At 43.5% G+C, this 16,620-nt stretch overlaps 1 protein-coding gene across 7 annotated transcripts in view; it reads right to left on the bottom strand.

Annotated features, from left to right (window-relative positions):
* The window catches only part of TIAM1 (TIAM Rac1 associated GEF 1), a 381,711-nt gene that overhangs the window by 199,396 nt on the left and 165,695 nt on the right, over positions 1–16,620 (bottom strand). Inside the window, exon 1 of one of the 7 annotated variants that reach the window (XM_055313340.1) lies at positions 11,169–11,459. The exons of 5 other annotated variants lie outside the window; for them this stretch is intronic. The gene's annotated coding sequence lies outside the window, so the exon portion shown is untranslated. Of the gene's footprint in view, positions 1–688; positions 849–11,168; positions 11,460–16,620 lie in introns of those variants that run through there. One more of the 7 variants, XM_055313334.1, reaches the window with a different exon arrangement.

The following is a 16,620-nucleotide window of genomic DNA, read 5'->3' on the forward strand; positions in this document are numbered from 1 at the left end:
CGCCCAAATCTGACTTAGGCAATCGACCTGGAGATAAAGCAGCTGCCAGAGAGAAAGGAGTATTTTCCAAAAAGTTCCAGATGCACAAATAACACCTCACGAGCTAGGAAGTCCCCTTGGGCTGAACTAAATCAGACACAACATTAATGAGAAACCCAAGCCGACCGGTGCCTCCCTCTAGGATTCCCATAGTGACCCAGGAGGCTGTCGGGCGCCCAGCTTCAGAACATTCCTGCGGAAATACTGAATCCCAAGCCTTCCCTGGGACTCATTCTGGAGGGCAATGACCTGTGATTACAGACCGTGCAGCCGGACGGCGGGGACAGGACGCGCCTCTGGTGGGTAACTTGACCCCGCAGCCTCCCTCCCGCCGCACCCCTTAGGATCCCTGCATTCGGACAGCCAGGGGGAGAGGGCAGGGCTCGCAAGCCCCAACCCGTCACCCCGGGGCCAGAATGCACATGGATGGCGCCCCCGGGGGGCCACAGCACAGCCCGGAGCCCCAGCTCACCCATCCTGCAGGGCTCCGGGCTCGGGGCGCACAGGTCCCCCCCACCCCTACCGAGCTCGAGGGTGGGGGTGCCCAGCAGCCTCTCCCCAGCCACAGCCACCTGGGCTGCACGCCCTCACCACCCAACACAAAGAAATTCGGCGATGGAAAGAATGGGCTTGAAATTAAGGGGCTCACCCCTGCTCCGCAAGGCGCACATGCTGCCGGCCTGCCTCACATCTCCAAACTTCCAGTAACAGAAATGAGGAAGCAGCAGCCTGCCCCGGCTCCCGGCGGAGGGAGTGGGCGTAACTTGTGAAGTTTCGTGCTGTGATGAATCTGGTCATTTGGGTGTGTTGGAGAGGGATTGTCGCTCCTCCCCACCCACCGTCGCCTCCCTCCTCTCTCCTCTCCACCTCCTTCCCCAATCTAAGTCTCCCCTTGGCGTCCCCAAGACCAAGAACTCCGGGCGGGCTGTCACTCGAGGGTCCCGGCGCGCTGGGCTCCCCACGACCTTAAGGGAAATTTATTCCTAACAGACCTGAACCATTTTACAGATGAATCTGGTCGCCCTGCTGAAAGCCTAAGTCGCTGTCACATGTTTTTCAGCCCAGCAGAGGGAAAGAAGGCAGTGCCTCTTTTTTCATTTAAAAGGCTAGAAATCAGGACACTTGGGTGGCTCAGTGGATGATCAGCTACCTTCAGCTGGGGGTGTGATCCCACATCGGGCTCCCCATAGGGAGCCTGCTTCTCCCTCTGCCTATGTCTCTGCTTCTCTCTGTGTCTCTCATGAGTAAGTAAATGCTTTAAAAAATAATAAATAAATAAATAAATAAAATGCTAAAAATCTTAAGTAATTGCAAGGTGCCCCCTCTGCACAGGCAGGAATGTGGGTAGGTTAGCCGGTAGGCACCCAATTCCCACACATCTCCTTAAACAGAATGGGAGATGGAAAAACTGAAAAGCAAATGTTTAACTGGCTATGTTTCCTTGAAAACTTACTACAAGATATTTCAGACATGCAAAAGTATATTTGAAAATCATATAGCGAACCCTCAAGTATCCATCACGTGGCAAAAAAAAAAATTAAAATTACCAACATAGTGGGAGCTATCTGTAAACGCCTCCCTGAAATATATCCCCCTTTCTCTCCCCCTAGAAAAATAGCTGCTGTAAACCTGATTTCCCATAAGCAATATTCATACCACAGTTTTGAGCATTCTAACGGACACTTGCTAACTTAAAAGTCCACCCTAAAGTAATCCGATGATCATCCCTTTGCTAGGCCTGACCTTGGTTCCAAAACAGAAGTTTCATTAAATGAAACTAAAAAATGACCACACATGTTAAATGAAGCCTCAGGTGGCTGGTTAAAGAAAATGAAGAAATCACAATACAGGAAAATGGAAATAAGGAATGATAAGTGGAGGCCATATCTGTAACAGTTGAAGCATTCATGGATGAAATTGATAGATTAATAGAGCATTATCATTTTACAAGGTTAATAGCTGTGTCAAAGCCAAGGATACTGACCCACACTGCAAGGGGCTTTCCTCAAAGACCCAGGCTACAGATACAGAAACATAACATTCATTCAAGAAGTCCTAATTACTCTCGATCGCCCGCCAGAGTTGTAGGCTGGGAGTAACATTCAGAAAAGGGAACTTTCAAGACAATAATGAGAAAACACAAAATTGTGGAAACCGTGATACATTCAAAATGGACATATATATATATATATATATATATATATATATTCTCATATATATACGAACATGAAGGAGATGCCTACCTTATCTTTATAGTCCAAGGACCTTGTGCAGAGGCTGGCGTAAGTAGAAAATTGGTAGCTATTTGTTAAGTGAATGAAGCAAATGAACAAAAGAAGACCCACAGAGAATTGTGAAGGAGCAGAATGAAGAGATGGGGTGTGTGAAATCAGCATCGGTCCTTAGCAGGGGGTGACTCTGCCCAATGGGAACATTCGACAGTAGTGAAGACATTCTTGGTTGTCACAACCTGGGGGAGCTACTGGCATCTCCTAGGCAAAAGACACAGGTGCAGCACGGGAAAGCTTCCCCCAACAAAGAATTATCCAGCCCCCAAATGCCAATACTGCTGGCTAATGAGAAGCCCTGGGAGACAGGTTTCACTACCAACAGTCACTGAATTTATTCATTCCACATATAATCCTCAGCATCAGGAAGAGACTCTCCAGGGACTTGCAAGGATACAGAAGAGCATTTCTCCTCCTTTTCCGCCCTGCAGCATCTGATGGCTGGACCACCTGCGAGGGATCCGGAGAGAGTGGGCACTGGAGTCAGAAGCAGTAAAAAAGCACTGGGGGGTACGGGACACAGCCTCAGGCCCATGCCATCGCGAAGCTAAGGGCCTGCATCACATTTGGATGGAAATAATCAAGAAGGGGGTGGGGAGGAGGATGACATAAGGCTGGGGTATCAGCTTTGGAATCACAGATAGCACATCTGGGGGGAGGAGGCAGGGTAGGGGCTGTGAAAGAGATGTGAAAGATACACAGACAGGCAGGCTTATCGCAGCCACCAGAGTCATTTCTCCATTGACAGTCTTTAGCTGGAGATGCTCCATTGAGAACAGGAAGGATGTTTAATCTCATTACGGCTTATCGAGAAGAAAGTTACAAATCACTTACAGGAAAAAACGATGCAAGCACCACTGCGTCTACCAGTCAGGGTGAGGACCTACAAAAGTGAGGACATCTTTCTTTTCTACAAGTCTTCTGGCCTTGTCGTTACCTAAGACGTGTTTCTTTTAACTCCAGAATGCCACTTGTGCTTTTTTTCCCCCTCCTTTCTGATAGGACTTCATTTCCGCTTGGAGGAGGAGACGAGCCTTGTCCTTGTTGCTCAGCGTTTCTCAAAACAGGAGGGCACAGGATGGTGGGTTTGCTCCCCTTGAAGTGCCTTGGAGCCTCACAGATGGTAGGTATGCGATTAAGTGCATGTTGGCAGAACAGAATCGGTCCTCACCTCATTGCCCATCTCTCAGGCCAGTAAATAAAGACTCTCCTATAGTTGCTTCTGGAGAGAACCACAGGGCACCCGGAGTTCAAGAGTCTGAACAACCTGGGAGCACACAGAAAACCTGCTGGTTTCACTTAGTGGCTGGCAGATTGCAAAACACTCGACACAGGAGAAAGCCTACAACATCAGAACCCAAGAGGTCCTCAGGCAGTGGCCACCAGCCTTATGAGGGAGCTGAGCTGCTCTTGGCATCAAAGGAAGGAAGGAAGGAAGGAAAGAAGGAAGGAAAGAAGGAAGGAAGGAAGGAAGGAAGGAAGGAAGGAAGGAAGGAAGGAAGCCAGGAGGCCAGGTCGTGGGTCCCCTCTACACACCCCTATGCAAATGGGAAGTCCCTGGTTACGTCACCAGTTTCTTTACCTGCAGCACCGAATGCCACTAGTCATGCTTTTTAAAAGCTTATGAGTTGAGTCCCACCAGAAGCAATGAACTTAATCACAAATGTACAGTGTTTCTGTTACAAAGAAATGTAACCAGTAGAGGGAGCACGGCTGACTTTTGTTTTTAACAAATTTCCCAAGATCAGGCCAAACTTGGGGGACAGAGTTATGAAAATAATCAAACTCTACCACAAATAAAAAGATTTATGTAAAAATATTTTGAAAAACTCTAAGCCATGACACCCTCATAAATAAGGTATTTGTACTGGTCGTGGATATTTACACAAGAGCTAGCTACACAGATATAAGCCCACATAATGAATAAATAAATATATGTTGGAAAACAATAATTGGTATGTAGGGGAAAATGCAAAAAGGGTCAAACAGCTCTCTTTCCCTTTGTCAGTTGAACTGATGCTCAGAAACAAAAAAAAAAAAGAGAGTTATTTAAGTTATTTTCCCCATAGATTTTAATTCAGGCTTTATCTTGCTGTTTTATAAATTTGACCTACAATAGCTGACTTTTAAAATTCCTTTCAAACTGTGTTCTCAATGACACAAACCCCTTAAGGAAGGCTCTTCTGGATTTCTGTTCAAGGGTCTTCAGAACCAACTTGATCAAAAATCAGGGCAGCTTAATAGAAAAAGTGTTGCCATCCACCTAGCTGACAAGGTCTAAGAATTTGACGCCAGCTCCTGCAAAGGAGCTTACCTCCCCACCTTTCCCAGCCCACAAAGACAGTGAAGGTGGGTTCCCAGGAACAAGGCAAACAAGTGCCCATGTCAACCCGCCATCACCTATGTCACCTATGTCACCTAGCAACAGCAAACCAACAGCAAAGCCAATGAAAAAGAGAATTCTCCTCCTCAAGGTAGGTGAAGCCCAACAGGGGTGTTGATTAATACAGATGACAGGGATCCAAAAAGATGACTTCCCAGCATCATTGCAGACCCAAATCCGGATCCCGTTAATTATACGGTACTGCTAAGGAAATTCAGAAGCTTTTTTATGAATACATTTTATGGTTGGCTACTAACTGGTTGCCAAAATCAAGTTTTTACATTTGAAACAGATTAGAAGTATATGGATCCATCCCACCACCACCCCACCCTGTGCTTGGTGGTCCGAGGATTACCAAGAATACTGACATGTTTAAAACCCTTGACTCACCCCAAAACCAACCCATACTTCTCTCTGAGAGAACAACTGAGGTTCATCCTTTTAGACAACGCCTTCAAGTGCAGACCCTCGTTAAATTTGATTTGGCACCAAGATGTTTTACAACTTAAAATTAAACCTTGCACCAATAGGGACACCTGGATGGCTCAGTGATTGTGCTCCTGCCTTTGGCTCAGGTCCTGATCCTGGGGTCCTGGGATCGAGTCCTACATCGGGCTCCCCGCAGGGAGCCTGCTTCTCCCTCTGCCTGTGTCTCTGCCTCTCTCTGTGTCTCTAATAAATAAATAAAATCTATAAATAAATTAATAATAAACCTTGCACCAGCCAAACTTAGTGACTTTGAACAGTTTTCTCCCTCTGAAAACTGAATGCCTAACAAATGAGCAGAAGTAATCCTGAAAAATATAGTCTGTCAAGAAGGGGCCAAGAATACTCTTCCAGCCTTTAAATGACACCTAGATCCAGAACACCCACAGACAGAATGTGTAGCAAGTTCCTTGTAATCCAGAGGCTTCGATTTCCTCAACTCTTATGTGATAATATCCTACTTAATATTCTCTGGCTTCCTGGTTCTATCTTCCAATCATATATTTCCATGATTTTAAAACTCCCATTGCTTTCAAGACCCCAAATGACAATTCCTTACACAACAGCGTTGATCAAACATGCCAGAGTCAAGAGTTTCAGGATTCGGGATCCCTGGGTGGCGCAGTGGTTTGGCGCCTGCCTTTGGCCCAGGGCACGATCCTGGAGACCCGGGATCGAATCCCACGTCGGGCTCCCGGAGCATGGAGCCTGCTTCTCCCTCTGCCTGTGTCTCTGCCTCTCTCTCTCTCTCTCTGTGTGTGACTATCATAAATAATAAATAAAAATTAAAAAAAAAAAAGAGTTTCAGGATTCACTGGTGGCTCTCATACTTACAACTGAAGTCATGCTTGTAACTGGAAGGGAAAAGGGGAAACGGAAGGAAGTGCAACCCAAGGATAAAAGTAACAAAGAGGCCAAAGGAAAAGTCCATGAACTCTTCGTACACTGACTAGCAAGAAACCATATGGGGCCAGATGCTGTCCTGCCCACACACACAGTGAGGCGGTTGGTGCCAAGGGCCCTGTGAGCCTTGCACAAGAGGTACATGTGGTTTGTGGGGGCGAGAGCATCTGGGTTTTCCCTGGTGTGGGCTCTTTTAGACACCTCTCTGCTCAGCAGTAATAAACAATAATAATTATTATTGGCACTAAAAGCGCGATTGTGTGAATAACTCACGCAAGAAGATAAGTTCTTCAATCCTGCCTTTTCTCTGAAGAAGAGTGTGCAGCCTGGATAACCCTTCAGGCCTCCATAGAACCCCCAGGGAGTGTTCCCACGGGGGTCAAGAAGCAGTCCCACTGAGGCCTCCTTTCGTCAAGGGAGAAGTAAGGGTGTGAAATAAGGCCTTGTTCGCATCCGGGCTCCGCCAACAACCAAATAACTCACAGCAAGCCATTTGGCTTCCCTTTCAGTAAAATGGGAAGTTGAAATCAAGGTCTACTGACAACCCACGGGGTTACAGGCGCGGATAGGCTTTGCAAAGGACACACACCCAAATGGTAAGGGGCCCTACAAAAACAATTTTCAATAAGTATATAAGCCACCAGGTTAGCGTTCTAAATGTTTTTGAGGTGTTTGTGTTGATATTGCTATTTTGGTCCTGGATAGAAATACCATCCAGACACCAGTGAAGTGACAAGGACCATGCCCGTAGATGTGTTTTTAACACCCGACATCTCACACAGTCCTCTGCTAGTGACAGGCACATAATCAATTGAAATGAGGTGACTTCTGATGTCAGAGGAAACATGCAAATGAGAACCCACTCGTGCATTCCTTTCTGAGAACATCGACATGAGATTTAATGGACTCTAGGAGCACTTGCTGCCATTTTCTCTAATGTCAACAAAAATTCAACACGCAAAGAGTATTTTCTTTGTCTCTTCTTTTTTTTTTTTTTAATCTCCAGAGGTAGAATTTAGTGATTCATCAGTTGCATACAACACCCAGTGCTCATTACATCACATGCTCTCCTTCATACCCATCACCCAGTTACCCCATCCCCTACCCACTCCCACTCCAGCAACCCTTTGTTTGTTTCCTAGAGTTCAGTGTCTCTTATGGTTTATCTCCCTCTCTGTTTTTATCTTATTTTTTTTTCCTTCTCTTCCCCTATGTTCACCGGTTTTGGTACTTAAATTCTACATATGAGTGAAATCATATGACACTTGTCTTTCTCTGATGAACTTACTTTGCTTAGCATAATATACTCTAGTTCCATCCACACGGTTGCAAATGGCAGGATTTCACTCGTTTTGATCTCAGAGTAATAGTCCAGTGCATGCATGTGTGTGTGTGTGTGTGTGTGTGTGTGTGTGTGTACCACATCTTCTTTATCCATTCATCTGTCAATGACACCAGGGCTCTTTCCATAGTTTGGTTGTTGTGGACACTGCTGCTATAAACATTGGGGTGCAGGTGCCCCTTCGAATCATTCTGTTTGACACTTTGGATAAATACTCAGTAATGCAATTGCTGGGCTGTAGGGTAGCTCTATTTTTAACTTTTTGAGGAATTTCTATACTGTCTTCCAGAGTCGCTGCAGCAGTTCGCATTCCCACCAACAGTGTAGGAGGAGAAGGGGAAGATATCTGTAAATGTCTTATCAGATAAAGGGCTAGTATCCAAAATCTATAAAGAACATCTCACTTAGCACCAAATAAATAAATAAATAAATAACCCAAAAAATCCAGTCAAGAAATGAGCAGAAGATATGAACAGACATTCTTCCTAAGAAGACATACAAATGGCCAACAGACACATGAAAAAATGCTCAACATCACCCGGCATCAGGAAAGTACAAATCAAAACTACGAGACACCACCTCACAACAGTCAAAATGGCTAAAATTAACAACTCAGGAAGCAACCTGTATGGAGAAAGGGGAACCCCTTGCAAAGAGTATTTTCAATCAGAAAACACAACAAGCCTACATCTCAAAACATTAAGTGATCTGGGGTAGACAACAGACACATAAAGAGTCACAGACCCAGATACATAAAAGTAAAAAGGGGTTCTGATTAATCACTCATCCATCTGAGGTCAGAAGGGCTAAGTGACTCAGGCTCATGTAATAAAATAATGGTAAATTCAGTCTAGAACCCATATCTACTAAAACAAATCTGCTGCGTGTCCTGCCAACTCAATTATTCCCCTCCTAGAAAAAAAAATCCATAAAATACACATTAAATGCAGTAGATGCATACATAATTTTGGGCCCCAACACAGTACATAAGGCACATGTAAATAAAAAATGATATAAATTGAGCCTATCAAAAACTAATAAGCAAATAAAAATAAGTGGGTGCATGAAAAATTTCTTGGCTCAGTCCCAGACAAGCAAATAAGAGGCTCAAAGACCCGGGCAGGAGGACGCAGTCAAGCCAGGACAGCTGAAGGCAGTCTGATTCACCAGCAGCCAGCATCCTCCCCCAACAAATTACAGTGCTAGACTAGGCAAGACTGCGGGTAAGTCTGGGGGAGATGTGGATGGATTCCTACATGCCTGAGGGCTCATGCGAGCACCCCGGCCAAAGACAAGACTCCTCCAAGTTCTCCCCAAGAAATGAAAACATGTCAGATGCAGCAAAATAGCATCTTTTCACGTGCATGTGAATATGCACTGCAGCACTGCACACAATTGGCAAGAAGTGTCAACAACCCAGACGTCCAGCAACGGATGAGTGAATGTACAAAATGTGGCCCATCCATACAACAGAGGAATATTCAGTCAATAAAAGGAATGGATGAACCCTGAAAACAGTGTGCCAAATGATGAAGTCAGACCCAAAAGAACAACTATTGTATGATTCCACCTATAAGAAATATCTAGAATAGGCACATTCAAAGAGAACAAAAGGGGGCGCCTGGGTGGCTTGGTCGGTTAAGTGTCTGCCTTTGGCTCTGGTCATGATCCCGGGGTCCTGGGATCCAGCCCCACATTGGGCTCCCTGCTCAGCGGGGAATTCGTTTCTCCATCTGCCCCCCGCCCCCATGTGCTTGCATGTGTGCTCTTTCTCTCTCAAATAAATAAATAAAATCTTTAAAAACAAAAAAACAAACAAAAAACAGAAAAAAAAAAAAAAGAGAGACCAAAAGGGGACCAGAGGTTGCCAAATGCTGGGGGGCAAGGGAGATGGGAAGTCACCGCTTCATGGTTACAGCACTGATGTATGAGTTGTGAGAAAGTCTGGGACACAGACAGCAGTGATCATTGCACAACACTGTGAATCTAATTAATGTCACGGAACTGTATACTTAAAAATGGTCAAAATGGCAAATTCAATGTTACATAGACTTTGCCACAACTTTTTTTTAAAGATTCAAAACAGGGCAGCAGGGGTGGCTCAGCAGTTTGGCGCCGCCTGCAGCCCAGGGCCTGATCCTGGAGATCCGGGATCGAGTCCCACGTAGGGCTCCCTGCATGGAGCCTGCTTCTCCCTCTGCCTGTGTCTCTGCCTCTCTCTCTCTTTCTCTCTCTTTGTGTGTGTCTCTCATGAATAAATAAATAAAATCTTAAAAAAAATAAAAAATAAAGATTCAAAACAACACTTCATTTTCAACCTATTGGCTCAGGAGCACATAGCTTTTCAAAATATTGCTAAAAAACAAAAGTAATCAAAACTCTAAGCACATTAACTGGCTTTAAAATGTGCCTGTTCTCCCTGTCACATCACCATGATCTTAATCACATACCTAAAAGAGCGATTTTCTCTGACTGTAAGAGATAAAATGGGATTGTCTAACCTATGAAATTAAATCTTTTCCAATTATAAAGATGAAACGAGGCACACCTCTTCACAGGCAAAGCATTCACACTATGCCAGGTGTCACACCTGTGCACCACATCCCTTGCTGTACATCGGCTTCCCCCAATCTGTTCCCATTCCCAATTTCAAAGCAAATCAAGAAACCTGAAGGGTTGACTACAAGTCCAGCACCGTAAGAGTGTGAGAAATAAACCAAAACTCAAGTTACCAGCTCGATACATGAATAGCTCACATTTTAACTACCTTTTGCACATTTAACGGACCTGAACTGGCCAGGAATTCCTTTTCTGGTCATAAGTCCATCACCTAAGACTTGTAAAGTCCCAGTGTCTCATTTGTAAAGTGGGTTTTAATAGTATTCTGCTTGTGACACTACTCAAAGATGAATCACATTTCCTGAGCACTTTGTGCGAACCACAGGGCTGAGGGCTGCTCATCCATTTTTATACATGGTCCCCATGACAACTCAACAAAGTATGATAACTAGATCCATTGTGCAGATAAAGAAACTGAGGCACAGATAGGTTAAGCAAACTGCCCAAAGCTACTTGACAAGTAGGAGTTAGGGTCTGAAGTTCCAACCTGGTCTCTCTGAGGCTGGGACCACAGCCCTCCTTCATCTCATGGCTATGACTGGCCTACAGTCTTGGCAGCTAGCAAGTGATTTGATTATTATCATCACCTTTAGAAGTCACAGGTCTGGGCTCACCAAGTCAGAGAGCTCAATCTGATCCCCAAAGCCTGCACTTGCTCATGGGGTATCTCGTCCCTCTCTCAAGGCCCAATGTAGCAGGCAAACAACATATTTCAGGGTTTGTCATGAAGTTCCTGGCAGGTAATCATCACTCCGTCTGAGAAAGATGATGAACAAGGTGTCTAAGATGAGCAAGTTAAATTGGGTAACAATCAAAGAACATGCATAATGCCTGTGTAGGAATCTCATAAGCATATTCACTGGGCCCTTTTGCAGAACCAAGTTCCTCTGCAATAGGCAAGTTCAAGGCCTGGAACCAAGATAATTAACCATCTCAACCACAGTGGAGATATTTTATACTCAACTATTTTCAGTGGTGGTTCACAATCAAAAGGAATACATAATGAAGAGAATTTTGCTCACGCTCTCCCAGACTTCCCAATAAAACATGGCAGGTGACTCACAGGATGACACACTGCTCCTGGCAAGGCACCGAGAGTTACACATACCGACCAGTCAGTGTGGGGTAGGCTCTCACAAGCAGGTTGACAAACTTCACCGGATCCTCTGATACACCAAGGCTCAGCCTTCCACTCCCAGGTGTCTGGCTTCTGAGAAAAGGGAGTCTTCAGCATTGGGTCATAATGATGCCAACCCACCAAACGGAATCCCTGCTGAGGGCTGGCCATGACCACGGCAAGCCATCTCCGGCTTTCACTTTTCTTGCTCCAACAAATTCACACACCTTTCTCAGTAGACTCGGGCTTATGATTCAGACTTGTGGCTCCTGCCAAAGACCTGCATCCTGAGAGCCTTTGTTCTCTTCTCTGGACACAGATGAACTCAGTCCATTGAAGAATGGCTATAAACCCTTGCCCACATAACTTTCCATTGGGCAAAAATTAGTCAGATTGGCTGGGTCTGAGGGCAGCAACTTCCTGAAGGAACACCCCCTCAGACAGCCCATGCCACCACCCCCCAAAAAAAACGTCTACTAGAGTTGTTAATGAACTGCCCATTTCCAGAGTCTCATAGTTACATATTGGCACATACATGGATCCTACTGGTTCAATTTCATTAACCGAAAACAATATTCTTGGCCTTTGGCATTAACATGGGCTTTTATTTTCATAAGGACTTGGTGCACCAACTCATACTATTTGCTTCCATGGGGACTTTAATCTGAGTATATATTTGACCTTGGACTTGAGGTCTCTGTTCACCATCACCTTCTCAGTGAGGTCCTCCTAGACACCTCCATCCCTACCACCTCTTTCTCCGACACATTTCCTTTCTCACTTCCCTACTTTATTTTTTCTCTTATAAACACACACTGGGGATCCCTGGGTGGCGCAGCGGTTTAGCGCCTGCCTTTGGCCCAGGGCGCGATCCTGGAGACCCGGAATCGAATCCCACGTCGGGCTCCCGGTGCATGGAGCCTGCTTCTCCCTCTGCCTGTGTCTCTGCCTCTCTCTCTCTCTCTCTCTCTCTCTCTCTCTCTCTCGACTATCATAAATAAATAAATAAATAAATAAATAAATAAATAAATAAATACACTAAAAATTTTCTTATTTTACTACTTGTTTATGGTTTCTCTTCCCGACTAGACTCTAAGCCCCACACAGTCAAGGATTTTGATCCATCTTTCTCCCAACTCTACCCTGGGTGCCTAGAAGAGAGCCCGTGGTATATCCTCAACCTCAACTCTCAAATATTTGTTGACTTAGATTGAATACACCCTCATGATGATAACCAAGACCAGAAAGCGTGACCAAAACCCCACATGCCTGAGATCTCTCCTGAAACTACAGAAATAAAGTCCTCTGCCACTTCCTTCTAGACCCTGAACAAGAAGAGAAATAGGGAGCAAGGAGGAAAATATACATTTATTCCAATAATACAGAAGTACATGGGCTTTTTGACCTATACTAAGAATTTTCAAGACTCAGCACACTAAATCTCCAAAATAGCATTTTGTTAACCAAAAGGGGGAAAGACCAGTGATCCCTCCATACAGCCAATATCACGCATCCCACTCTCAGCTCACCACCTCCCATTTGTCCAGACCAACCCCTTCAGATCTCAAACCCAATAACCACCCCCCCACCTTTCAGTGGCCCTCACAGCCATGCTGCCACACAGTCGTCCCTAGCCTATCACTGAGTTCCTTCCTTAACTCCCTGGTCCCTCTATCACTGGGTCACATCCATTTGGCAAAGATACCAACCTGGTGAGATCCAACAAACTACCTGGTTGGCACCTGCACCCAGAGAGCTGAACAGTCCACTTTCAATGACCATTGATGTCAAGTCTGACCTAAATGAAGCTGGTGATCTCATACCATAGTTGCTAGTCCATTTACCCCTTTGTGAAGTTCCCATCTACTCTTCTCATCCCAAATGCCCAATAATTTCTCCTCATCTTTTTTTCTGAGCTGACGATCTCTTGTCCTACATCTCCGAGAAAACAGGAGCAATCGGATAGAACTATCACAACTTCCAAGCCTGTGATCACAGATAACTAACTATTCATATCCCATCTAAAAGCAATCCCTCCTCCTATGACTAGACCCCCCTCCCTATACTTAAGGACATTTTTTTCAGCAATTATCTCTCCTCTACATTATCAAATCCCTTTGCTCTCCTGGAGCGTCCCCAGTGGTAGGAAGAGATGCCTTTTGATCTCTAAATTCAAATCAACTCTCAGCTCCCCTGCAGTTGCCACTACACTCTGAGCCACCATCTTCTCTTGCTCGGCTAGAGCAAAACTCCTTAACAAGTCCCCCTCTTTACACAGTCTAATCTCACCCCAGAAGCCAGAGGGGTCCCTTTAATGTGCAAATCAGATCATACCACCCTCAATCAATCAAGGGGTAAAAACCAAACTCCCTGGAGGGTCTTACAAATCCTGTCATATCACCTCCTGTTCCTTCTCCCCTTGCTCCTGCCTCTTCCACCACACTTGGCCTCTCTGATGTTCCCTGAACTTTCCAGACACACTCCCTCTTTTTAGAACATTCCAGATATGCAATGCTAATTCCATTATCTTTAAGTCCTCATTCAAATGGTATCTTCTCATAATTATATCCTAACTGGCCCCACCCCCCCTCAAAAAAAAGCTGCCCCTTCCCCAAAACAGCTCTGCTTTTCCTTTTTTTTTTTTTAAGGTTTTATTTATTTATTTGAGAGAGAGAGCGAGCAAGCAGAGTGAAAGAGAGAGCATGAGTAGGGGGAAGGGACAGAGGGAGAGGGAGAAGCAGACTCCCCACTGAACAGGGAGCCCGACATGGGGCTCAATTCCAGGACCCTAAGATCATCACGGAGCCGAAGGCAGACACTTAACCATCTGAGCCACCTAGGCACCCCTTCTTTTCATTTTTTTGATAGTACCTATCACCTTCTAGCATATTATAGCGTTAAGTTAATTAAAATGAAAGTCTATTAATTATGAATTTAATACAATTAATAAACAATTGTTTATTATTTAATAATAAATCATAAAGACCAGGATCTTTGTCTCTTTTGTTCATGGAAGTATCCAAACTACATAGGATGGTGCCTAGCACATAGCAGAACCTAAAAGACCAACCGCTGAGTGAATAAAATAGTATTTCCTTTTCAGTCTATTGGCAAAATAAAGCATGAAAGGACAAAAATAGGGAGAACAGAGAAGGAGAAACTCAAAGACAGAGAGAAGGCAGTGAGAAAGTCTAATGTGTAGAAAAACGGAGAATTAGGCAGAAGAGATACAGGCTGGCAATTCCCCAAAATACACAAAAGACACCAATCCACAGATTCCAGAAGTCCTACAAGCCCCAAACAGAAAAAATAAGGAGATACTTAAACTATATATGTCACAGCAAAAGTGAAAAAGCCAAAGAGAAAAATCGTACAAGCAGGAAGAGGAAGACTAATGACCTCCAAAGAGGCATCCCCTGAGCTGCCAGTTGACTTCTCAACAGAAACAAAAGAAGCCAGAAGAGGATGGGCTGTTATCTCCTAAGTGTTCAAGGAAAATAACTGTCAACCTAGAATTCTACACTGAGTAGAAATAAAGACCATCTGGAACAGAGATAAAATAATAATATCTTAGATTTTAAATAATATAAAAGAAAAAAGATAGGCCATAACAATATCCTATCCACCAGGTGGGAAGAAAAGGAACTATAATACTTTAATGCCCTGGTATTATCTGGGAGGGATAAAAGTACCAATTTATATATGACTTTGTTATCTAAGGTAACAATGGGTTATCTTGGATCAAAAGATTTTAGGGGCACCTGGCTAGCCCAGTCAGAGGAATGCATGACTCTTGATCTAGGGGTTATCAGTTTGAGCCCCATGATGGGTGTAGAGGGATGTCTTAAAAATAAAATCGTTTTTAAAAAAAGATTTTACTTAAATAGGACAGACATAAAGGCAAATAACTAATAATTCTAATTGCATTCAAACTGAAAATTCATTTATTTTTAAATAATTATTTATTTAAAAACAAGTATTTTAAAAATTAAAATTATTTATTTTAAAATATGTATTTATTTATTTAAAAATTATTTGAAATAATTATTTATTTAAAAAAATAAGAGAATGAAAGACAAGCTAAACTGGGAGACCATATTTGCAACTCACACAACCAACAAAGGCACATTATCCAGACTATTTAAACATATACACATCTACACACTACAAATCAATAAGACCAACTACCAAATAGAAAATGACAAGTGATTTGAATAGGTAGCCCACAAAAAAAAAAAAAAGGATATTCCAAATGGCCCTATGTAAAGGAGCTTAACTTTATTGATTACCAGGAAAATGTAAATGAAAAGCAAGAAATTCATTTATTTCCAAAACAGCTAGAATTCAAATGAGTGATAACAAGGTTTCCCTAGGACCTGGAACAACAGGAACTCCCTGACTTATCTCCTTCCAGGGAGAGTATAACTGGGTCACCTACCTCACCCATCTTCAATAAGATGAAGAATCAGCAATCCACTCCTAGAGATACCCCAAGAAATGCATGCACATGTCCTCTGGGGAAGATTTCTCAGGACAGTCCTTGCAGCATTACTCACAATAGCCAAGTACTAGAACTCACCCAAGTGTTCATCAGCCATAGAATGGCTACTATATCAGTTACTGTCTATGCACACAATAAAATTGTGCAATTGTGAATACGGATAAATCAGAGCTACATGCAAAAGAAATGAATCTCATTTTTTAAAATGAAACCGGACCTAGAATACTAAATAAAAAATTATTCCACTCATATAAGGTTCAAAAGCAAGTAAAACTAAACGACAGTACTTGGAAATACATATTTGAGTCACAGAAGTATGAAGAAGAGCAAAAACATGCCAAGCCCAGCTGTTACCCTTAACAGGTAGGAAGAGGATGGAAAGAGAGGTCTTCTGGGGAGCGGGCAACGTTCCCCTTCTTGAGCTGGTGATGACCGTGCTACCCACTAGGGCTGTACACTCAAGTTTTGGGTAGCATTCTGGAGGGGTTGGCATATTTCACAGTTAAGAAAAGTGAATCAAATTACAAGAAAACAAACTCTCTTAAAGAAAAACATTTCCCACCAAATAATAATTCCCACTTCCCAAATAAGAAAGCCTCTTAACTTTAGGCTCTAGATATAAAATCCTGTATAGCTAGCACTACAATAAGTCTCTGTAAAGTTCAATGAGTAAGACAGCTAATGACACAAAAGATAAAATACATGTTCTAAAGGAGATATTTAGCTCATGAAGATATTCTCCTCCAACCATTAAACTAATAGTAGATCATATGGTTATAGATTCAGGTGACTCTTCTTTAAGGAATATTGTCAGAGAGTTAAATTGATGAGATAGGTGGGTAGGTAGGTAGATAGGTAGATAGACAAAGTATGTATATATTTATGTATGCAATATTTATGTATGCATTTATGTAGATTTATGTATGTTTATATACACATGAA

Source organism: Nyctereutes procyonoides, unplaced genomic scaffold (genome assembly GCF_905146905.1).
Source record: "Nyctereutes procyonoides isolate TBG_1078 unplaced genomic scaffold, NYPRO_anot_genome, whole genome shotgun sequence".
In the NCBI taxonomy this organism is placed as follows: Eukaryota; Metazoa; Chordata; class Mammalia; order Carnivora; family Canidae; genus Nyctereutes; species Nyctereutes procyonoides.